General features: G+C 40.7%; 1 long non-coding RNA gene across 4 annotated transcripts in view; it reads left to right on the top strand.

Moving 5' to 3' along the window:
* Nucleotides 1–25,713, top strand: part of LOC104912220 (uncharacterized) — a 65,512-nt gene that overhangs the window by 481 nt on the left and 39,318 nt on the right. The window lies entirely within an intron of this gene.

Here is a 25,713-nt window from a genome sequence, read left to right as displayed (position 1 = left end):
TGCCCTGCGCAGTGCGGGCGGTGGTTGATGAGCAGCGCTTTAGGGAGCTTTGCTGATAGCTGCTTCTGGTGAGCACTTCCAGTACACCCTCGGTGATTATTTTGTATTCTGAATTATTTAATGGCTGATAGCATTTAAATGCTGAGAACTCGTTGGTCATATTACTGTTGTCTGAATGTCCTTTTTTTTTCCTTGGACACTTCATGGAATCATAGAATCCTTAGAGTTGGAAGGGGCCCTTAAAGCCCATCTGGTCCAACTCCCCTGCAGCGAATGACACCCACAGCTCCATCAGGTACTCAGAGCCTGTCCAGCCTGACCTTGTGCATCTCCAGGAATGGGGCACCAGCACCTCCCTGGGCAACCTGTGCCAGTCCCTCACCACCCACTCTGTAAAAGACTTTTTCCTTACATCCAACCTAAATCTACCCTCTTTAAGCTTGAAACCATCTCCCCTTGTTGTGTCACAACAGACCGTGCTGAAGAGAAGAGCCTGTCCCCTTCTTTCCTGTAGCTAATGAAGTGTTCCAGATGTGCCGGATGGAGTCATTTCAGCCCTTTATATAATGTCATAACAAGAGAGAGTAATGGATGACGTGAATTTAAGGTCATTGTAGTTTTTACAGGGTTATTATTTTAAATGTCCCTTAGCTTTAAGCTGTTTCCATCTTACTAGATGTGCATTAGTTGAGGAACCTGTTGATTAGCATTGCAAGTATGTAATAAGCTTTCGTGCTTTTTCTTGTATTTCAGTATTTTTCCACTGCATTATTAGTTTATATGAGGGCTCGGGGGAAGTCTTCTGTGTTGTATGCTTGGTTTGTTTTACTCACATAGAAATTTTAGCAGGATGTGTATGATGTTTGATTGTACAAATAAAATAATTCTTTTCCCGATTGAAGCAAAAATCTCCCTGTTAATTAAGCTCTCAATTTTAACAATTTTAAGTAAAATGTGAATAGCAAAAGACTCATGCTGTTACTAAGGGCGATTAAATGTTATGTCTGCTGAAAATCTCATGTCAGAGAACTGCCTTTCACCGTTTGTAGAAACCTTGTCCAGTACACTGTGACGTTCACTAGAAGACTGAAAAGCAATTAACAGCAGCACGTAAATAAGGCCATGAAATGGTCACATTCTGTGTGTGTGTGTGCATTCAGCACTTGGTGTGGTGAGTGGTAAGCTGACTTTAATGGATTTAGTGGGATGTGAGACAGCAAAGCAAACATTCTGATCTTGGCAGCTGATCAGCTTATTTTGAAGATCTTAGATCCACGTAATTTTGACAACTTTGCCTCCTTCAGATTCTAATACCAATTTATTTGCATAACAGTGTTTAACACGATAATCTCAACTACAGAAAATTCTACAAGTTTGGTCTATTTTTCAGGAAAGTGTATCTCACTTCAGTATCTCTAAATTTGTTTTCCCTAGGGTATTCCTTACTCTAATTTTATGGTCCAATAAAGACTGCATAATTCTCATTGCAGAATTACTGCTTTCTGTGGAGCTAAAGCAATGCCTAGTACATCATTTACAAGGACTCAGGCTTGATCTCATCTAGATAAGCAAGCATTGCTGTGTTTCCTGTCAAATTTGTTCAATAACTGATTTTACATGATTCAGTGCAAAGTGGTATGTGCTGGAATATCTTGGGTCAAAATCGGGGCAAGATACTTGGTGATCAGTTACAGATCATTTCAGAAGCTGGAAAAGATTCTACACTATATGTTCCATGATACTGGAGGACAGAAACGAAATTTCAGGTGTTAGCTAACCATGAAACACATTACATACTGTACACTACAATTATTTGTACTGAGTGGTCACTTGTCAATAATCATCATTCACAAAAAGATATAGGGCATGCTGACGTATGAACACTCATTGCTATTTCCCACCTTTTAGGACATTGATGTGAAATGTGATTCAGTAGTTTTTGACAGTGATTCCATCTCAAGGCATTCTACCAACCTTTTGCATTGTCTCTTTTTTCCCTTAATTCTGCTCTGCCTTTCTTTCTCACTGTCATTTACTGAAACTGTATACAGAACTGGGGCAAGAGGGCTTGGTTCCACATGCCAGGGATGTTTTTAGCAATATTTCACTGATGCAACAGCCCCTAAAAATTGAGTGAAAACATGAAGGTGAAACTGGGGCATGGAAGTCATGCTGTGGCTTTGCTGTCAGGGGGAGAGTAAACGGAACAAGAGCTTTAAATTCATTTCCAACATTTTCCACATTTCACCTACCATTTTGGTCTTTCAACTGCAGAATTAATGATTAAGAATTTGCTTAAGGTCCATTATTTCAAGACGAAGTGGTGTTCAGAATCTTGGTGATTGAAAATATTTTTTGAACACAGGCTCCAGTGTAATTAATGCTAGAAAAACTGTACAGGATCTTGTAGCAGAACATAAAATCATAGTATCATAGAATGGTTTGGGTTGGAAGGGACCTTTAAGATCACCTAGTTCCAACTTCCCTGCTATAGGCAGGGACACCTCTCTCTAGACCGGGTTGCTCCCAATCCATCCAGCTTGGCCTTGAATGCTTCCAGGGATGGGGCATCCACAACCTCACTGGGCAACCTGTTCCAGTGTCTCACCTCCCTCACAGTAAAGAATTTCATCTTAATATCCAGTCTAAATCTACCCTCTACCAGTTTAAAACCATTTCCCCTTGTCCAGTCACTACATGCCCTTATAAAAAGTCCCTGCCCATCTTTTCTGTAGGCCCACTTTAGGTACTGGAAGACCACTATAAGGTCACCCCAGGGCCTTCTCTTCTCTGGTCTGAACAGCCCCAACCTTTCTCAGCCTATCTTCATAGTAGAGGTACTCCAACCCTCTGATCATCTTCATGGCCCTCCTCTGGACCCGCTCCAACAGCTCCGTGTCCTTCTTGTCCTGGGGATCCCAGAAGTGGATGTAGTACTGCAGGTGGGGTCTCATGGGAGCAGAGTAGATGGACAGAATCACCTCTCTCAAACTACTCATAGAATCATAGAATCACGAGGTTGGAAACGACCTATAAGATCATCTAGTCCAACGATTCTCCCATTACCACTGCTACCACAAGCACTAAACCACATCTCGCAGCTCCTCATCCAGATGCCTCTTGAACACTGCCAGGGACGGTGACCCCACCACCTCGCTGGGCAGCCATTCCAGTGCCTGACCACTGAGAGAAAAAGTTTTTCCTCGTGTCCAACCTAAACCTCCTCTGATACAACTTGTGGCCATTTCCTTGGGTCCTGTTTGTTGCCTGGGAGAAGAGACCAAACCCCTCCTCATCACAACCTCCCTTCAGGAAGTTGCAGAGTGCAGTGAGGTCTCCCCTGAGCCTCCTCTTCTCCAGACTGAACAATCCCAGCTCCCTCAGCCGCTCCTCACAAGACTTGTGCTCCAGACCCCTCACCAGTTTTATTGCCTTCTCTGGACATGCTCCAGGGCCTCAATATCTTTTTTTGTAGTGAGGGGCCCAAAACTGAACACAATACTCAAGTGCAGCCTCACCAGAGCTGAGTACAGGGGATGATACCTCCCTGCTCCTGCTGGCCACACCATTTCTAATGCAGGCCAGGATGCCGTTGGCCCTCTTGGCCACCTGGGCACCCTGTCAGTTCATGTTCAGCCAAGCATCAACCAGCACCCCCAGGTCCCTTTCCTCTTCACAGTCATCCAGCCACTCGTCCCCAAGCCTATAATGCTGCATGGAGTGTTGTGGCCAAAGTGCAGGACCCGACACTTGACCTTGTTGAACCTCATCCCATTTATCTCAGCCCAGCAATCCAGCTTATCTAGGTCCTCTGACGGGCCTCCCTACCCTCAGAAAGATGCACACCACCTCCCAACTTGGTGTCATCTGCAAACTTACTGAGGGTGCACTCAATGCCTTCATCTAGGTCATCAATGAAGATATTAAACAAGATGGGTCCCAGTACCAACTCTTGGGGGACACCACTTGAAATGGGTCGCCAGTTGGACTTAGCTCCATTAACCACTACCCGCTGGGCACGGCCCTCTAGCCTTACCCAAAGAAGGTATACCTGTCCAGGCCACGGGCAGCCAGTTTCCCCAGAAGAAGCCTGTGAGAGACCGTGTCAAAGGCTTTGCTGATGCCTAGGTAGACTACATCAACAGCCTTTCCCTCATCTACCCGTCTGGTCACCCACTCGTAGAAGGAGACGGGGTTGGTCAAGCATGATCTGCCTTTCATGAACCCGTGCTGGCTGGGCCTGATCCCCTGGACACCATGCACGTGCTGTGTGCGATCTCACCCAAGATGATTTGCTCCATTATTTTCCCCGGTACCGAGGTCAGGCTGACAGGCCTGTAGTTCCCCGGATCCTCCTTACGGCCCTTCTTGTAGATGGAGCGACTGGTCACTCTTCTCTTGATGCAGCCCAGGGTACAGTTGGCACAACCCAAGATATGGTTGATTGATCATCATCATATATACCATGAGGCTACACTTCTGGCAAATAAACACAAGACATAATGTGCAGTGTGTGCTGATGATTCACTGTTAATTAATATTAATATTGTATGCTGAATGTCAAATGCTTCAAGTGGTCAAAATATTTTTCCTCAGAAGTGCTTTGTTTTGTGTGATTGTGGAAGTTTTGGTCTAGTAGTAGTAATGCAGAAGCATTTTTTGTCTTGGAGATGTGTAGGTTTTGTGCTGTGCCCAGCTCAGTGGATCATATGGTCTGATCAATCTGTTGTTGCTGTTACTCATTTGGTTTAGTTTTTGTCCATGTGTTTAACAGTAGCTTCAGAAAAGATTCTTTATTACAACATTTGCATGATGTAGTCTGTTTCAGAAAGAAAGTGTATTCTGTAAATTACATATTCCCTTCAGTGCGTTCAGAGGGAGAAGACCTGCTGTTTTATGCAGCTAACATAAGTGTCTGCCATTACTTTTTTATTATTATTCAAGCTACTGCAGTCAAGGACTTGTAAACCTCTTTTATATCTTGCATGTTCATTATATATAAAACAATCACATTAATAAAAACTCCATAATCAAAACAAATTTGGTCTGAGGTATTCAACTTGCTGCTGATTTTGATTTAATCAGTAAGAGATGCCAAAAGTTTTCAGGAAATTTCGGGCAGTAGAATAAATTACATTAGTTTAAAGAGCCTATAACTTCTCACAGTGAAACCTTCAAATGATTGCTGAAGGACATGGTAGTAACTATACTGGATTCCAAATAGAAGTAATCTGCTCATAAAAGTGAATAAAATTTACTGTAACTATTAAAAAAGCCTAACCGTCCAGCAGCCCCAAACTATAAAACACTATCATTTATATGGACCAAGTATGTGTTGAAAAACCAGCTCCAGCTTCATGTTATTATTCAAGCCAAATAAAGAGCCTTTAATTGTGAATGAACTTAAATACTTACATTTTACCATGCTGATCTCTGTTTCTTTGTATGTATTGTGAGCAGTAATGACTGCTGAATGAATGGTTGGTTACTTATAGCAGAATTTTCTCATGTCTGAGGAGTGTTTCAGTGAGGTTTCTCAGTGTAGATAACTTGGTGTTGAAAATTTGTTTGTATTTAAGTGCTGCAGAAGAATAAAATGGATGCACACTGAATTTTCTGATGCAGATTTCAGTATGTTTTCTTAACAGATTATATGCATATGACAAATCTTACATAAGAACATATAGACTGTTGAATTCAAAGCATTACTCTTCTGCATGTTTGCAGTCAAACATACTGCCTTTTGTAATGGTTTGTGACACCAATCATATGGTGGTAGGTAGTAGCTAAGTACTAGTAGTTTTTCCTGATTTATTGAATGTAACTTCCTTTCTGCACAGAAAACAAAAAAAAAATGTCATTGAAGATTATCAAGCCTGCTATGGTGTTCTAAGAAAGCCTCGCTTTCTTCATTTAGAATTAGTTCCATAAACCAAATGGAAAGCATTGTCATAAATAGGTGTTTTGTTTGTTGTTGTTCAGAACAAATACATTTACTGGAAAACATCTACTGAACTTGGCAAGGAATATGAAAAATATCAAGAAGGGATTCTGCAGGTACATTTGTCAGAAGAGACAGGCCAAGGAGAGTGTAACCCTCTGGTAAATGATGGCACCAAGCTGCGTGGTGCAGTTGATATGATGTAAGAAAGGGATGCTATCTAGAGGGACATGGACAGGCTTGAAAAGTGGGCACATGTGAACAGAATGAGGTTGAACAAGGCCAAGTGCCGGGTGTTGCTCGTGGATTGGGGCAATCCCAGATATGTGTACAGAATGGGAGAATTCCTTGAGAGCAGCCCTGCAGAGAAAGACCTGGGGGTTCCTGGTGGATGAAAACCCAGACATGAGCCAGCAGTGTGTGCTCACAGCCCAGATCAACAGTTTCCTGGGCTGCATCAACAGAGGGCTGGCAGTGGGCAGGGAGGTGATTGTCCCCCTCTGCTTTGCTCTTGTGAGACCCCATCTGCAGCACAGCATCCAGGTGTGGAGCCCCCAGCACAAGATGGATGTGGGGCTGTTGGAGCGGGTCCAGAGGAGGAAGATGCTCATAGGGCTGGAGCACCCCTTGTGTGAAGAAGAAGGCTGAGGGAGCTGGATTTGTTCTACCTAGAAAGGAGAAGGATCCGGGGAGATCTCGCTGCAGCCTTCAAGTACTTGAAGGGAGTTTATAAGCAGGAGGGGAACCAACTTATCCATGGTCTGATAGTGATAAGACAAAGGGGAATGACTTTGAACAAAAGAGGGAAGAAGTTAAGGGGGGTTATATGTTAGGAGGAAACTCTTTACACAAAGGGCGGTGAGGCCCTGGCACTGCTGCCCAGAGCTGTGGGTGCCCATCCTGGAGGTGCCCAAAGCCGGGCTGGGTGGGCCCTGGGCACCCTGAGCTGGGGGAGCAGCCAGCCCATGGCAGGGGTTGGAGTTGATGATCTTTAAGGTCCCTTCCAACCTAAGCCAGTCTACGATTCTGTGAAAAAGAGTGCAAGGAAACTTTCGGGCACATTGCCAAAAATTAAAAATGAATGCAATGTGTTTTGGTTGTGCTCACTTCTGTTTGCTTTCATCTGTTGTTCAAGCAGTTGAGTGGCTTTTAATTTCAAAGACTTTTGTAAGAACAGAACAAACATCTTCAGAAAATGCCTGTATGTACATCTTTATGAAGAGCAGGAATGCTTTGGTTGGTACAGAAGCATGTAGGCTGGACAAAGGTGAGCTGCAAATGAGATAGAAGATTCACACTCTTTGATCTGACATTTAAATTAACATTTAAACATTTAATGCATTAAACCGCTGTTCAAGTCTTCCTTTGGCTGTGGGGAAGATATGCATACAGAATGTATACATATGTGTCACATTTTGGCAAAGGGACCTAAGCTCAGACACGTTCCTACTGAGAATGCAGGCTGAAGCTGCACGCGTTGTTTATATAGCTTTGCAGTGGGAAGAGGAGCCAGCAATTCCATGCACTGAGATAGATTAGATGTAGTGCCAAGTAGTGACTGACATCCTATTAACACAGGAGTTAAACTTCTAAAATTCCATTGTAGACAATGAGTTTTGTTGTTTTGTTTTTTTTTTTTTGGCTGGGATTTGTGACAGAATTATACATCATTTATTTTGGGAAAAGATAAGAAATATGTATTACCTGGGTGTTTCTCTTCTTTTTTCATCATTTTGGCAATCTTCATGTTGCATACCAATCTTATGGCATCTTTAGTACTTAGATTGCCACAGATCCCTAATTTTCCTACTTGTTTGCAAAGAAATTATTTCTTTCCAGAACTGCACTTTCTGATTAAAAAGTTGTCCAGACACTGATTGTTACAATTTGGACTTCTTCTGTAGGTGCGAGTCTGTAGATTTTTGACAGGCCAATATAAGGTTTTTCTCATTGTTCTACCATGTAATGGACACCCTCTGCACCACCTTCCCCAAATACTGAGTATTCCACCTTGTCCCTTTTACACCAGGTCTTGCTGCTGAATGTTCCACCTGTTTAAAAGCAGACCCAGTTACATGAGCGTGGGGCAGGCCTGGTGTGCTGCTGAGCATCGCCCACTTAGTGATCCTAAACTGGAAGGCTGACAATATTCAGAGAGTGTGCTGGACCTTCTGCTTTTCTGAAGGTTAAAAGAAGGTGATGACTTCAGGGTGAGCACCAAGCTAGCTGATTTAGAAACACCTTGGGAAGCTCTCAGTAGCAATTGATTTTTGTTGTTGTTATTGAGATGTATGGCTTCACGCTGAGGTAAGCTGCAGGGGAAGGAGAGCTCATTGCCTTTCCACGCTGATGATGATACCCTATTCCACAGGCTACTCTGGGTGCAGTACAACTGCATAAAAGATTTTTAAAGATAAAACTGAGCAGCACCTCTGTGTGTGCATGGATCCCTGCCCATGTTTCATCTCCTCTGAAAAGCTGAAAGCTTTTTTTGATAATACATCTCTCCAGACCCTCTTTAAAGAGTGCGTTCTTAGTCCACCTGATTGATGCTTTCCTTCCAGCTTCACAATTATCTCAGTTTTTCTTTTGTTTTCAGATGCAACTTGTTCTAAAATATGGGCAGCTTTCCTTTGTTTCTTTAGTATCTTTATATCTTCCATGACACTTACAAAGGTTAGGAAATCATCCTCAGTTGTTACTGTGTTTAGGTAAGTGCCTTTTTGTTCCGTCTCATCAGAAGACTCATAAAGAAGGAGAAGAAAAGGACTTGTCTCATCCCTGTGAATTAATAACAAAAGATATTTCTGAGAAGAACTATGAGAAAAAGAATTCATATGCAGAAGTAAATGCATTTTCACACTGTTCCTGTAAAGCTCTTTTGCAAATAAAACCTTACTTTTTTACTCTTATTAAAGCACTAATAAAAATAGAAAAGGCAGTTTTTGTCTCCGGATTAAGTGAAGAACTCGCACCACCACCTCCACTGAGAGAAGTGCCCCCACTTCGGGGGTCAGCACAGTTTTTGTTGGTTTCTTTTCCTGCTGGTGGTGATGGTGTTCGTCTGTTAATGGCATTCATTGGTGTCAACACTGTTAGAGAAGGAAGTAAGAAATGATCTATTATATTACTGGCGGGGATGTTATCAAACAGTTTAGGAAGGGTATTGCTTCTAGCCAAACAGGATAGTTACATGTTGTCTAAGGGATTTGAGATAAAATGGAAGCTTGTAAAACAGATGTGTGTATAGAAGACTTGATGCACTTGCATATGTTTATGGTGATTAGAAAAACGGATAAATGCCATATCTGGAATGGATTGGTTTGCTGTCTAGTGGTAAAATTCTTTTTCTAGCATTCTTAGGATTTTCAAATAGCTTACTCTTTCTAGTAAGCCCATGCGTGCCAAGTCACGTTTTTAATTAAACAAACTAAATAATTTAGTATGTGCTCTTAATTTCTCAAAGTTAGGTCAACTGGACCAAATGTTGAGAGTTACGTTAGTTAAACGATGCCGTCCTGCCTGTGACGTGTTCCTTGGTCTTTTGCAGCTGTCCCCTAGGTGGCACCAGGACCACAGAACAGCCCACTGGCTTTGGAAAAGGCCCCGGAGCTGCTGATGGCACTGCACAGAGAAACACTTTGTTGAGAGCTCGGTTGTTGCCCATCCTTTAATTACTTCTACCATTCCTCCAGAGGCAGCGTTGTTGTCCTACTAAGTCACAAATGCTAGTGATTAGAACTCGATCAACTAATGATCCTACAACTTAGTTGTAGGAAATGCAAAATTAACTTGTAAGTGTCTGGTGTAGATAACTTTTAATTCCTTTGCAGTAAAGCAAGGAAGGACAGCGTGCAGTGCAATAGGCTGTGACAGGCTTGTGCTCCGTGTGGTGAGGAACTGTTTGTGTGAGTGCTCCTAGCACAGCTCCAATCCTGGCCCCTCTGTGCTGGCAGTGTTACCACTTCTGCATCCATCGCTTCTGTGGCTGTTAAGTGCAAGGGCATGTGGGACACATGAAAGTTCTGATTTTCAAACACTGAGTATGAAGCATTTAATCAGCTCTTCTGAAAAAAAAACAAAAAACAACATAATTCACTTTTCTAGGATGACTATACTGTGACATCATTAGATTCATGTTTTGTTTTTGTTCTCAAGAGGAAAGTGTACTGCTTCCTCACTGGAACAATTCCTCTTTGGCAACAGAGATTTAATAATGATAAATTATTTAAATAAAAAACAACAAAACAAAACAAAACAAAACAAAAAAAGCTGTTCTTAGTAGCGTGTTTTGTTACAGTTATTCATATCTGGATAAGAGTATCAGATAATCAGTAAGTTGCTTTAGTAAGTTACTAATGTTGGTGTCTGTATTTCTTATCACAATAACAGGTATGTTGTGAGCTGTTCTAGAGCCAGTGTTTCCACCACTGTTTCATTAAAGTGCAACATAATTTGGCAGAAAATAAAACCCTTGTGTTCCAGACTGTCCCCAGATACCAGAGGGGATGGCTGGGTTTAGATTCTAAGTGATGCCCTAATTCAGTAATAATAGCCCAGCAGCATACAATATATTGAACTGTGAAATTACAGATGTACTAACAACATGATACACCTTCAATCTAGTTGCATTCAGTGCACTCCTGTGGTCGTACTTAAGGAATCTGGTTGCATTCAGTGAGAACTCTTATGGCTAGATTCATGAGTAGTGTACTATATTGAAGCAGTAGATGCACCAATTCTTGGGATTCCTGGTGATGAATTTACTGTCTGCGAAGCACACACAAAGGAAGAAGCCTGTCCACAAGCACATCAAGTTATAAAACCAACTCTATAGAGATGTCTGAGTTTCCTGAGGAAATGCTGAATATTATCAAGTGTTCAAATCTTACCCAGAGGTTCCCCTATGGGTGGAAGGAGAAGCTCAGCCTGCCAACTGCTCCCAGAAGTCAGAGGCGGTCTGTCCCTGACATCATACCTTTGTTAGGATTGGTGTACAATCCTCTTCACTTTTAAAGGTACTGACTAGAAGAACTCAGGGTGCATGCTCAGTGAGGGGTGGTCACATCTTCGAGGCAGGTAGCTTTTGTGTTGGATGTGTGTTTTATTATTGTAATGAGCAAAGTTCACCCAGAGGATGGTATTTTCTCAAAAAATGACAGAGCATTGGCTCTGGGTAACAACCATGCAGCTTATCATTTCTGCAGTACCGTCAGGTTCCCATCCTGGTATCACAGACCTGGCCGTGGTGTCTTCACTGCTTCACCTCCGTGCTGTTTCTCTTAGAGCCAGCACATCTCACGCTGACACCTAAGTTTTCCTAGGGAGCTTCTGTAGAAAGGATTCCTTGCATACCAGCTGCACTCTGCTTTTGCACTTTTCCTTAATTTGTGAACAACACTGGATCTTTAATATCAATTTAATTTCTAAGTCACCACTAGCAATGATTCCACAACTACTACAGGATCAAAAGTGGCATGGTATTTTTGGTGTACTGGCAGAGGAAATGATGTTTGTCTGCAGCAGCTGCCGTGTTTTCATGCTTCCCAAGCAGACCATGCGCAAGTTTACTTCACATGGATCTTCTGAGATATGACACTAGATACTTTGGACAAAGAGGAAATAGGAATCTTTTGCAGCTGGAGCTGTGTGGATGACAGAGCTGAATTTGAAAGGCAACATGATATCCAGTGCCCAGCTCTGCAGGTTGTTTGAGAATTTTCACATAATAATAAAGGGAGATGGAATGGATGCAGTGGTGTCTCGCAAAGAATTGGTATTATGAGACATTTTTGTGGTCTTCTTGGAGCATGATTCTGGGTTTTGTTGTTGATTTTAAAAATTATTTTAGAACTACTAGAACACATAAAAAATGTGAGTTAATTTGGCTATCGTAGGGAGTTCGGAGCTGTGTCCTAGAATGCTTATCTTGCAAACCACAGCTTACCTGACCATTAAGTATCATCAGGCAGGAGATTGTTTTTTGCCACGTAAAAATACGAAGAATGGAGTTTGCAGTAAGCAACAAATAATGAAATTACTATTAATAGTAATTATCCCAAGTCTGTAATTCTTGGTGAAAAATTTGTCCTTGTCTTTAATATCTGCTTGGTTGTGACTGTCTCTATTTGCTGTCAGTCAAAGTTCTAGTCACAAAACCCACATATCTCTTTCCTGCTTGTCTTCGTCTGTTAGAGTGGTTCCTTGTGGCTGCCTGTACCAGAAGCTAGCAGGGTGCAGAGCTGGTGCTGAGAACCTGCAGCACACAGGGTGTGTGTTTCAGGGGATGAGACTGGCTCTGGTCTGACCCCATCCGTCCATTTCACATCCTTTGCTTCAGAAGTTTGTGATCTGAGCTAAAATACCAGTATAGATGCAACCTGTATTGCTGCATCTGAGAGCACAGACTCTTTTGGAATTTTTAATAGGCCCTCAGTGTCTGGTTACACTTCATCTAACGCACCGGTGCAGCCTCTCAGCTGAGATGTCCTGTGTGGTGTCTGTTGTACCTATGCTCTGTTTGGCACAGAAGGATAGAGTGCTTGTTTAGTAGTAATTGTAAATTCTCATTCCTTTTCTGACAACTTATTACTGCTCATCTAACGGGCTTTCTCCAACAGATCTTATTCATATGATTGCTTAGCAAAGCAAAGTCTTACTGAGTTGTTTCCTTTTGTTTTAATAAAATATTAATCACCATTGAAATTCATATTTGGAAAAACAGTGTTCTTCTGCAGCTAAATATTGTCAGTTGGGGCAGTGGATCAGAAATGCCTGTGTACAGGCCATCAGTTCTATCTGAATTTTTGTTGTGGTTTCTGTTCTTGCATTTGGAGGAAGCTCTAAGACCAAGGCATTGACTTTTTGGGTGACCAGTCTTGGTACAAGTATTCTGTGTGAATATATGCTTGTGTGGAGTAATTCCCAATATGTGATTCCCGGTGTGATGCCCACTGCTCTGTTTGGGTGGTTTTCCAACAGTGACGGTGGAAGTACCAGCATGCAAGGTCAGGAGTGCGCTCGTTGGAAAAGAAAGAAGCAGTTGGGGCTGTGTGGCACTGGAGGTGACTACAGGCAGGCTAGTCAGGGTGTTTGTTTTCCAATAGAGAAGTCAGGTATCAGTAAAAAAGGTTTGAATGTGAAGGGTGGTATATTTAGAATCATAGAATTGTGGAATTCTTAGAGTTAGAAGGGACTTCTAAAAGTCTCTAGTCCAACTCCCCTGCAGTAAACAGGGACATGCACAGATCCCCTCCTCGCCCTGCTGGCTGTGCTGCTTTGGATGCTCCCAGGATCTGGTTGGCTTGCTGGGCTGTGAGGGCACAGTGCTGGCTCATTCCAGCTGCCATCCACCAGCACCCCCAGTCCCTTTTGGCAGGGCTGTGCTCTGCTGTTATACCCCCAAGCTTGTATTGGTGGTGAGGGTTGCCATGACCCAGTGCCAAACCTTGCACTTGGCTTTGTTGAACCTCATGAGGTTCTCCTGGGCTCATGGCTCAGCCTGTCTGGGTCTCTCTGGATGGCATCCCATTTTTGGGGGTGTTTTGACTGCACCCCACAGCTTGGTGTCATCTGCAAACTGCTGAGGTCGCACTCAATCCCACTATCAATGTCATTGATGAAGATATTAAAGAATTTCAGTCCCAGCACTGACCCCTGGGGGGTTGTGTGGTTAGATGTCCTTGGAAGGGCATCTTTCTAGTAGGGAAGTAGTGTTTAAAAATCTGATCTTAAATCATAACTTCAGCCCTGTTTCCTTGGTATTTTTTGGCTAAGAATTCTGTATTTTTACACTTATATAGCAAGTGTCATTTCACAGCATGGTTCCCTTAAATATTTTGATTCCTCTTGCAAACATCAGTTATGAGGAAGGCAAAACTTTTGAAACACGGCTACATATGTTTCGCCTGAGAAAATGGGAACATTTTTAATTCATGATCTCACTGCTGAGAACGCTGTGAGTTTGTGCAATGAGTCAGTGATGGAGTCCTGCCCCAGCCAGGCTGGGGGTGGCTGTGCCCTGCCTTCTGCCAGGAGTCTGCCTGCTGGGAGGGGAGCTGCAGCACCACCACGGCTATCGTCATCCTCTGTACCACGTGAGCACCTGGCATGCTTGGGTTGAGAGCGTGTGCAGAAATCGCTAGGCTTGAATGCAGAGCCTGAAAATAGCAGATCCAGAGATAAGTATTTAAACCCACTTGAAATCTGATCTATTGGTTTTGGCAGAGCTGAAGACAGCAGAACCCAGCGTGCTGTTAGTGCCTGTGAAAATGGCATGGGGCGAATGCAACGTGTCAAAGTTTTGCAGCTTTAGGATTCCACAAGGAAAGTGTTTCTTCACCTGCTACTTAAAATCTAAAGCCACGATTGTTTGTAGCCTTCTCCTGAGGTACGGTGTCACATTGCTGTGAAAGCCTCCGGACTTGGAAACCACTGCAGTATTTACAGTATTTACCTGAATACTTTTTACATATCTTCTTGCTGTTTAAAATGCATGTAGCATGCACTGCAAGCTGCCAGAAGCATCAGTTGTCACCTGTACCACGTTCTGCTTATGGAAACCAAACGTCCTTACTAACTCACACGGTGCAGCTATTCTATTTGGTTGGTAAATGCCTACTTGCATTAGAAATGTAACCTCTACTCTATTTATATACATATATATATATTTCTTCTAACTGCCAGTTACCTCAGTCGGGTAATAATTCCCTATGCAGTTTAAGGAAGAAAAGGATTAAAAAAGAGCTTCTAAGTGCCACTGTGTTTGACGTGCATGATTCTCCTCTCCAAACAGTAATTCTGCAACAGCACAGTTGTCAGCCAAGTTATAAGAGCAACAGTGATTGATTCATTGGTATTCTTTGTAGTTGTACTACTTAGGAGCATAGCTGTGTGTTTTAATATAAGTGTGTTTGCATGGTAAGTTAAGTAATCTCCAGGTGATTGTTAATGTGAGCCCTTTTATTTTTCTTTTTTTTCCCCTTTTTTAACATATTTTTAAATTCAGTGATGAAATTTCTTACATCTGTTCACTGCTGTAGGATGCAAAGCATTATTAAAACTTAGGTTTGCTCTGTATGTGCTTGTGCTGAGTAAATGCAATTGCATTGCTAGAAGATTAACATGATCAGAAGCACTAATTGATGTCATTGAAGAGGATATGCATCACAAACATCTTCTATAATTCACATAATTTAAAAACTTCATTATTACTCTATAAAAAGCTGAAAATTATTTTCACTTTCTTAATGATGTAGTTAGCTCAGGTTGCACAAATGAGACACCAGAAATAGATATATATTAGAAGTGTGCAGCTAGAAAGGAGCAGTAAGAAACAACTGAATTCCAAATATGGACAGCAGCAGCTTTTTTACTGACCCGTGGGCATGACGCTGTGCTGTTACTGGAGAGCAAAATCGAGGAAATCGACTGACACCAAGCGTAACATTTACTTTTCTGCACCATGGAGGTAAGAAGAGATCATTACAGTCATCCTACTTCACAAAGAGCTTTTAGATCATTGCATTCAAAATATTATTGAATGCCAGTGTAGAGTTCCAGCCTTCGGTGGCCTGTTGTGCTGAAGGAAAAGTATCTATGACTGAGTGATTTTTGAAGGAGTAAACTAACTAATGCATCATAGCATATTCGTTTGGCATGCACAGTCCCATTTCTGTGAGTGTTCATTTAGTGGATACTGTTTGGTTGTTCTGCTTCACAGCAAATGAGATAAAAAGAGCACACCGTGTTTGTGGTCTCCACAAGCTGTGCAGGCATCCTGAATGAGTCTTGGTCACCACTGTCTTCTGTGCTGGTAATGGTGTTCCTACCCCAGTTCTCCTGTACTCCTGAAAAAATGAGTTCTATATAAGGATATTGCCTGGAAACATAAAATGTGTTCCCTTGCCTCAAGAGGGTCAATTCTAAGGTACCTGTGATGCCCTGCTGTGCCTGGCAGTGCTCACGATGAGTCCAGTTCCAGTCAGCAGAACAAAGAGCCAGGGTTGTACTTTGGCACAGTGTGCGTACACGCATGTCCTGCTGCTTTTAAGGAGGTATACTGTGTCTACTTATTTATATCTATGTATACATATATAAAAAATAGTCAGCTGGAATAGTATCTTACATTAAAAAATGGAGGTATGTTAAAAAAAAAAAAAAGTGTTTTTTATAATCTGAAATCTCTGTAATGCAACTAGTAGTTTCCACAATTATCCAATAATACCAGCCAGAAAGTGGGATTTATTTTATTTTATTTTTTTCTCCCAGAATGTTCAAAATAAGAACCAAGGTTTGCATAGATTTCTCTATGTGGTTATAAATTCAGAAAAACTGTAGCAGGGTTATAGAGCTTGATTCTCTCTTGTTGATATCACTAGCTTGCTCTCGAGGAGTTAATGCCTCATGCAACCAGGAAAGCAAGCAAAAGGAAGGAGTCTGTCAAAGTTCCTGTTCAAATGCACTGCACCTAGCAGTACCTACTGTGTTTCCCTTTAATTCTGTTGCCATAACATGGGAACCTTAATGATATTTGCCTCTTTTTCAGTCTGCTAAGATCCTTGACAACCGCAGTCAAGGCTTTTTGTAGTGATAAAAATTGTGTACCTTTTTAGACAATTTCTGCTGATACTACATTTAAAAATTGAGTCAGTACAATGAACTGTCTCCCAGTCAAATTCAGAGTTGCTATATATCTTATGAACATATCACAGATGACTCCAGCAAAGGTTTATTGCCATTTTTTGCAGAGGGCTGTAACTGAAAAGTACAGATTGCATTCCAAGAACCAGCTTACCTTACCACACTGCTTAAAGGGCACTATCAAGTCTTTTTAGGCATCATTTTTTTTTCTTGCAGTTTTCTTTTCCCCTGATATGACATTCCTAAATACAATTTCTTTTTAAATGTAATTTTATCTGCCTCTTGAAATGTACCACTTTTTCACCACTTTAATGCTATTGACATATTTGTCTTTAGATTGTGCTTATTCTGCACAACACTATTCATCAAAGTCATCAACATGAATAGGATTTGTTCTTCAGCTCAGTGTTTCCACTGATGCCTTGTTGAGGTGACCTTTCTAAAATACTGTCATGGAGATATCCATCTTGATAATTGTCCACGCAGTTTTGGGAAATCCCAGCTATTTCTTTCCTATCACAGGAATCACATTCCTTTTATATGCATTATTAACCATCAGGAAACAGAGCAAGCAAGAAAAGTAATGTGTATGCAAAGCTTGGGGTTTTAAAATGCATTTTGCTATTTTTAATGGAATCAAGCATGTGAAGCTGCCCTGAACAGAACTTGATTTGTAGTCTGAAGATGGAAGTGATCAGTCCCATACCCAGTGATCAGCCTGTGCGCCAATCAGCTTTGCATTTATGAATACTCTGATGGAATCTTAATATATTTTGATCAATTTATAAAGAATAAGGCCTGAAAATTTATTTTTTTTTAATTAACAAAAAACAACAACAGCAACAAAAAATCTTAGGAAATCTTAAAAAATTCCCTGTGCATTTTGTAAATATCTGTCTTAATAAAGTTAAGTTAGAAGCCATAATTCTCAGCCGTTTAAATGCTTGTGATTACAGTTTCTGTGTTATAGCTTCTGTTGCTGTTTTGCTTTTGTACTCATCTGGATAAATACATTTTGAACAACGTTATTGGCCTTGGATGGTTAAAGTACTGGTAATGAAAAATGGAAAGAATGAGCGACCTGATAGCTATTAAAAGAAGGCTGTCAACAGAACCTTCTAAAATCACATCTAGTGTATGTCTCCATGTGTTTGTGTCATTCCATGAATCTGTTTGTAAAATGCAGTGCTCAGTATGCCTAAGCTGTCTGAGTCAGCTCAACACTTCTGTACATGCATTTGAGATTAACCACATTCTGTATAGTCTAAGATTTGTATGGGAATAACAAGCAAAATCCCAGACCATAAATTGTTGAATTTGCTCTCATTTCGTATGGATGAGTCCCACTGGTATATACCAGGGAAATTAAGTTGGTGAATAAGAAATGTTTTAGAATTGCCAATAGACAAGCAGGTTTTATGGCTACAAAATTAAGCCATCATTAGATATAGCTGATTCTTAAGTAGATTTCTTAGAGAAAGTGCAGTAGACTCTAAGTCTACTTAGAGTGCATGAGAGATCTCTCCAAGCTTCCTCAGGAATGTGTCCCACTCCAAGAATATTGCCAAAGCTGAGTACATAACTTAAAAAAATAAATAGTTTATAGATCTGAATCTAGAGTTTTTTTCCATTCTTATTACCCGCTTTGTTTAGACCTCTTGTCCTAGATTCATAGACTACCTTCTGCAGGTTCAGATTACCTTCACAGGTAATCTGTGTTCCCAGCTGATTTCAGTGGAAAGGGAACTGTCCAAATGCCTTGTAATCATACTGTGATAATAGATGTTTTCAATGCTTCAGCACCTTTTCACATTGCTGAAAGCAGTGATTTTATTACTCTTGTCAACTGTAAGGAGTTCAGTTGCTTCCCAGCCCCTCATTTTTCCTTTTTTTTTTTTTTTTAATTCAGTGGAAACAACCAGACTATAAAATGGTTAAAGAAAAGCTTTCTGCACACCATTTTATTTTCTGCTTATAGTGAATTGTGTCTTAAAGCTAGACTTTGTGAATTAGCTCTCCAGCTTTGGAAACTCGGATCTTGATATTTAAAAGGAAGTGTAAGATCTACATCCTTATGGCACTTTTAACATACTCAGCACCGAGACTGAAGATAAAATGTGAAAATGCTCTGCATGCAGTGTTGTGTGTGTTTATATGAAGTTTATATGCCTAGATGCCAGCAGTGCATTGCCTTGTGGCTAGTTCTGTGGCTTTGAGGATGCAGTAGGATGCCTGCTGCACCTGATCAGCTGGTTTAAGCTCCTGCAAACTGTGCATCTGTGCTGAAGGTAAGTCTTTGGAATGTATTAACTGTATTCAATCTGGATGATCTGGGGAAGTAATTAATATCTTAGGAAATGCCTGACAAATGTTGACTGACTTGAATAAAGCACAGAGGTTTCCTACTGAGATTCGTACTTACAACTGTGTGCTCTCCTGTATTGTCAGTAGAAAATATCTTTGTCCATCAGAGAAACAAAAAGACCTTCAGCAGATTGTTTTATTGAACTCTTTATAGATATTAAGAAACATAACACGAGCACTTCTGCCACACTGCTGTCATTAAATAATAAATCATTGCTGTAGCTGCCTAATGGGATATGTAGCAGTGCTGATGGTGGCAATCTAGACCAGAACTAAAGTAGATTAATTTAAAACAGAGCAAAAATAGTAGATAGCAGAGCTCAGCACAACAGTTCTGGGACTGGAACCTGGTATCTAACCACAAGAAAGAGAATAACATAAATTAGATCTAACAAAAAAATGATAACAGTATCTTTCACAGTCCTTACTTATCCTCCAACACCTAATTATGAAACTGTCCTACAAGCATTAATGAACAGAACACATTTTCAGCACTCCTGCTTATCTGAGATCTCTTATCCTAATGTAGATAGAAAACAGAGGGGCTGGAAGGCGAGAAATGTCTTCTGATCAGAAGTGCTGTTGACCTGTACCTGCCTTTTATCCCAGAGGAGGTATGAATGCATGGGGCTTAGGAAAGGAAGGTTGTATTTCACATCACTTGATAGTGAGGTTGCTACTGAAGAGTGCTTCCAACCAAGCAAAGCTATTTCCTATAGAAGCTAGAATGCTCCTTCCTGAGCCCAAGCCCATCCTTGGAGGCAGTGGGAGTGCACAGCTGGCAGTGCCAGTGCAGGGCCTGAGGTGTGAGCTGCCCCTCGCCAGGCACAGGGAATCTGCTTTGGCTGCCTTGAAGGGAGCACCCCTGAGCTGCCACTGCGGCTACGCACAGCTCCGAGAGCAGAACTGCCTGCAGCCAGCTATCTACATGGCTGTGCATTGCATTTGTAACATGGAATGCCTTATCACATTATTAAAATATATCTATATTTAAAATTATTTATCAGATGATTTAAAGAATCATCGATTCCAAGACAACGAGCTGCTCTGAAAACAAGTCTGTCTCTGTGAGGAACTGGGTGGTAGAAAGCCAAGAAAACCAAAAGTGACTGTTCTGTTAGTGTGACTTTGGTTGTTTGCCCTGTGTAGGAGTCTGACAAAATGTGCAAACGTTGAATTTGCAAAACTAATTAGCACATAAAAGTCCAGCTGTAATAGCAATCAAAACTTGCTGGTTCAACATACTATGGTTTTTTGGGGGGGTTATTAACACATCCTGCACATATGGCCCTAGTCGAATATCTGGAGCTGCTCATATCAGCAAGTTAATATCAGGGGATTTAGCTGCAAGTTTTTATTGGTGGCAGTTGTGGAACCAACATGCGGTCTGACTGACTGGTGCTTCCAGCATTGTTTGCATCTGTAAGGAATGAGGAAAAAGTGACTGGTACTGCTCTCCTTATCCTCCACAGTAATAGGGTACTGTGTTTTTACAGACTCTGGTTGAGATTGCTGTTTGAGAGACCTGGTGGACTGTGGCCTTGCTAGAAGTTGTAACTATGGCAGCAAGGCAACACTGGTGATTTGCATGTCACTGTTGAGATTTACTTGCTCATAGTTGTTTAATTGCAGGATTTTGCTGGCATTTTCTTTACCAGTGGCATTTTCTCCTTAGTGTGGGGAGAGGGACAACACCAAAGAATGAATTAAGATTTCATTTTTTGAAACAAAAGCCAACCAAGCAAACAAAACACCCAAACAACAAAAAATGCACACTTCCTAGATTTGCTGTTTCCCAGTCAAGGTTGTCTTGTAAAACTTACTCCAACAAAATTATGTCAGAGCACCTCTTTCCTTGTGATTCCCAAATCACCATTTGGTAAATTTCAACATTTAAAATCAACATTAGAAGGAATTTTAGAATCTATTCTGTATTGTCTTAATAATCCAAAGTAGTTACTGAATTGCAAGTAGAGAACTGCTTATAACTGACACAAAAGGTGCTTCTATTAGAGCAATTCTATACCAAGCACAATGCTTTACTTACTGTGCAAATACAGTGCTCTTGGCGTGACACATCTACCTTTGATCTCTGTAAATGACTGACAGTAAGTTATGTATGTTGGAACTGACCGGCAGGATGTCTTAGGGAAGATGAATGGATGTGATGTTACCTTGCAAAACCTGCCAAACATCAACAGAGCTCAGATCTTGGTGGGAATCCATGCAAAGTACTTGATGGTACTTAGGCTGCATGCTTGTAAAAATATATACAATAAAGCACTCTTCTTGAAATAAGGCGGGGAAACTTCTGCTCTCATAGTGAACAAAGTAACCCAGGCTTGGTGGATAATATGCTGACGCTTCCTTCTCTTCCAGTTTCTCTTCAAAGTGGTAAGAATGGGTTTAATTAGTCCTTTTTAAAGCACCTAAATTCTTCCAAGCATTTTCTTCTTACTTGAAAGAAATAATTGAGAAGTTTTTGTTATGTTTAATCAAAATGAGATTTCTGGATTCCTTCTTTTGATAATAATGATTTTAGTTGTGATATTTCTATAACCATGCAAATTTTTTAATTCAAATTGCATTGCTTTTTATTTCCAACATGACTTCTTGCATGCAAACTGCTTCATGAAATAAGAGAACCTTATTGTAGGTAAACTGCATGCTTGCTCAAAGAAAGACTTGTTTAGTACTTTAAGAATGGATCTGCTGAATTATGTGTTCCACATATTATTGCTGTATTTTTCTTATAATGTGTTCCATCTTTTCATTTTACTCAAATAAATTCAGGACTTTAGAGCCCTACTGTAGTTTGCAAACTGAAATTCTTGGTATATATATTTAATAAGAAAGCTTAAACCATTTTAATCTGGACCATGGAAGAAATCTTTCAGTTCCTGAATTTTTTCAGTCGATAGTATTGATGTTGATGGTATCATTTGAGCAAGCCACGTAGAAAAGAATATACACTTGTAACACTACTATTCCTGCTTACATTTTCTCCTGAATTTTGTTTTTCAAGATTAAAATTGATGTACATAGTGAGAATACGGAAATCTTTGCTTTACAGTGATCTTGTGTCTTTAGTAATGAAAACAGACTTTATCACTACTAGAACTAAACCTAAGCACAAAGAATGATGAAGTTAGAAGTGAGACTTGGGGATCTTGTATTTTATGGGGTTTTCCTCCCTGCCCCTCCCTAGCATTTAATCAAAGCCACAGTCATCATGTAATTTTAACCACCTTGCAACACACTAATGATTTTATTATGTTCTGTCTACTTGACAGTGCTTGGCTGCTTTCAAGTTTAAGACGTCATTACAGAGTTGGCATGTATTTGCTTTAGACTGTTCAGTATTTCTGCTCTTTGTCTACAGTCTGTATTGAATATATACAGATAGTCAGCTAAGTCTTGAGTTACTCTTGCAAGTATCAATAAGCAAGCTCTGTAGTGTTTTGTTCAATGCTAGCCAACAGTATTTTGCATATCTGTCTGTATGCATGTTATAATCAAATAATTACAGCTCTGATCTGATACAACTATGCATCTTACAAATCCCTAATGTGAAAGAACTAATAGAACAAATCTCTTCTTTGAAGAATATGCCTTGTCTGTACATATGTAGTCACTAACACTCAACTCTAAGTATTGTACAGTCTAGGAAAAAAAAATCTGATGTTATTATATAGACCTGGGCCAAGTTTACATTGAAACAGTGATCTAGACTGTGATCCATCTAAATATTTAATAATGTGCTTAACTTAAGTATGTGAATAATCCCTTTGAAGATCAATGGGACTACTTAAGTGCTTAAGACTAGATTCGTGCTGTAATACTTTGCAGACTGTGATAGAATTTTCTGCAACTGCTTGATGGAAACATGCTACAGCTTTAACCTGAAGTACATTTCAACAATCAACATTATTGTCTTATAGCAATTTAAACAAATGGACTTTTCATCTGTGCTTTATAGAAGTATTCTTGCACAAGACACAACTGCTCGTGTATGTTTTCAGGAGAGTGGATGGAATTTATCTGCAAGAGGCTCTATCCCAGCCAAAACCAGGACAAGCTATAAATTGTGAACTCCTCATTGACCTCTAACACACAGAAGAATCAAAGAAGGTAGAACGTAGTACTGATTGCTAAGGATGGGAAGAAGCAAGAACTGAAGGTCACAGGTTGCAGTGAGAAAGGTTCTGAATAGACTTGGGGAAAACACTTCATAGCAGGAAACTCCAGACCTGGAAGAGATTGTCCAGGCAGGCTGCGGGTTCTCAGCTGTTGAAGTTTCTCAAAACTTGCCTGGCCAGTCTGTGAGCAAACCAGCCAACGCTGGTCCTATTTGGAGTGGAATGTTTGGACTAAATGACCTCCAGTGGTTCTTTCCAAACCGAAGCACTAAGAAAGGTGAAGATGCAGAAAGCAGTGCATGTAGGAAGAGGGATCAGTAGGAACCATTCAGCAGAATGGTTTGCTGTTCAGCAGAAAGTTAAATCCATCAACAACAGACACCATGGGGTTTTTTTCACCTTAGATCTCATGTTCAACAACTGCTATGAAAATAACATTGCCAACAGAGTGGCAAAATTTCATCAACTTCAAGGCAGAGGAGGCTGGAGGGGAATGGGACTTGCTGTGTAGTTAGTAACCAACTGCATCTGTTAAAAATGTTATCCTTAAATGGATAGTAGGGTATTTAAATGCTTGATTCACTGCCCATGGTTACATACTTCATGTATTTTTTGGCATCGATGATCCCAGGCTGGCTGTACACTGAATGTAGGGCCTCCTTCAGATGGCTAGGCTGAAGCTCGGCATATAGCAGTCTAAAACTTACCAGTTGGACTTTCATAACAGAATTTGACCCAGTGACTCAGTAATGCAATACCAGCTGCTATTTTTCTCAGGGATTATTTGACTTCATCTCATCTGTGAACCTGTAGTGGCAAGATATAAGTGGAAGAATTTATGGGGTAATCAGTGTGTAGCAATGAATGTAGAGGCCACTCCTGGTGCACTGGGCAGCATTGCTCTTCCAGAAGCAGACTTTGAAAGCACTCCTCCAAAGTTTAGGTCTTAGCTGCTCTTATTACTAAATGCTTCTCAGTCTTACAGTCACTGCACTGTCTTTGACTTCTTTGGTTGTAAAGCTTGAATTGGGGAAATGCTACAGAAAATTGTGTAATCTTCTGTTTCAGCTTTAGTGCTTACTAATTCCTTCTTATCTTTTACTGTAACAAGTTTTCTTTATGCTTTTCGCCTTGCCCCTGGCAAAAATGAAATGCCGTACTGCCAGTGTATGACTGACATTCATCACATTGAACTTCATGTTAATATTCTCAGAGTTCATTGCATTTTAACCTTCAAAAGGTCCAGACTAATTTAAGAACGTGTGAAAACTGCTGCAGATTAAAGCCAGTGAAAAAGTCTGTATGATTTGTCCTTGGCATACATTACATGCTTCATTAATTTAAACAGATAATCTGTGTTTGTTTGCATTCTTAAAAATGAATTATTTCCTCAGATATAAACAATGTTCATTTATATCAGTAGGGACAGCAGATCGCACTCTTATGATGTGTAGGAAGTCGCTATCTTGTATTTTTAAACTGCTTCCTTGGAGATGTCCAATGTTGGTTTGCTCCCACCTCAGTTCCATGCTGAAGAATAAAACTGTTTTTTACATTCTTAGTAATGGTCTTTCAGATGATGGAAGCCCTCAAACTGCCAAGTAGTTCTAGTTGTGGTGCTCAGGAGTTGTGCAACTGGTGTGCAACAGCCAGATTTCTGAACTCCAGAGCCGGCAGAAGGCTGTAAGAGCCAGTTTTGTCAGGAACAGGTTTTCTGGTTTGCATGAGAGAGGTGCAACTCTTTGAAAATACACCTCAAAATAATTCAATACATTGAAGTGTTGAACCACGTGGCACTGTAAGAGAGAGCGTTGCTTTCTGAAAAGTTTCAGTAAAATCATGCCAGTACTTGTATATTTACTGGAGGAAGTGCTTCAGAAGAGGAGTGCTGGTAGCTGCAAGAGCCTGTGATGTGGCTTAGGTGGGTGCTGGGGTTAATGTCTGTAGGCAGGAAGTTCCTAAAATTCCTATGGATGGATTTTATTTTATTTTTTTAATATAAATAAATGGCTAATGTATTAATCAAATTAGTGCTTTGATTTATTTATTCATTTTTCTCAAGAAAACCATGTCCTAATCAATGCATTGTGGAATATCCCATTAGGAGTTTAGCTTAGTTTCATCTGTACTTTTGGAAGGGGGAAGAAATTCATTGCAGTGCAAGGTGGCAAAATCAATTAAATCTTGATTTCCATGGGACAGCAACAGCTGTTTCTCATTCGGATCTAGCCCTTCCTGCACAACAGGCAATGGAATTCTTCAGTTCACAGTTTTATGGTTTTGATGCAGGGGGAGAACCAAGTGAATGAAAGTGCAGTGGAAGCCAGCCACACTTCTTTCTGTCTTCCCCAGACTGATGCTCAGGTATGGCACAATGCAAGCCAGAGCTTCTGGGATACTTGCAGCTGCACGGAGATGTGTTTAATTTGGGTGTCTTGGTAGCTGTTGACATACTGAGTGTGCATTCCTCTTGCAATTAGGTGAATGAAGCAAATACTTTAAAGTTGAGCGCAGCAGGATATGTAGTGCATGAAACCTGTATTTTTATACACAACTGGAGAAACTTCCTGAAGGTAATGCATGCTGTGTGCTTTGGAGAAAGAATGGATGATGTCACCTAAGAGTAGC

This window comes from Meleagris gallopavo, chromosome 9 (genome assembly GCF_905368555.1).
Source record: "Meleagris gallopavo chromosome 9, MGAL_WU_HG_1.1, whole genome shotgun sequence".
Classification (NCBI taxonomy): domain Eukaryota; kingdom Metazoa; phylum Chordata; class Aves; order Galliformes; family Phasianidae; genus Meleagris; species Meleagris gallopavo.
Note: the sequence above shows the minus strand (reverse complement) of the source record. Positions and strands in the feature narration are given on the sequence as shown.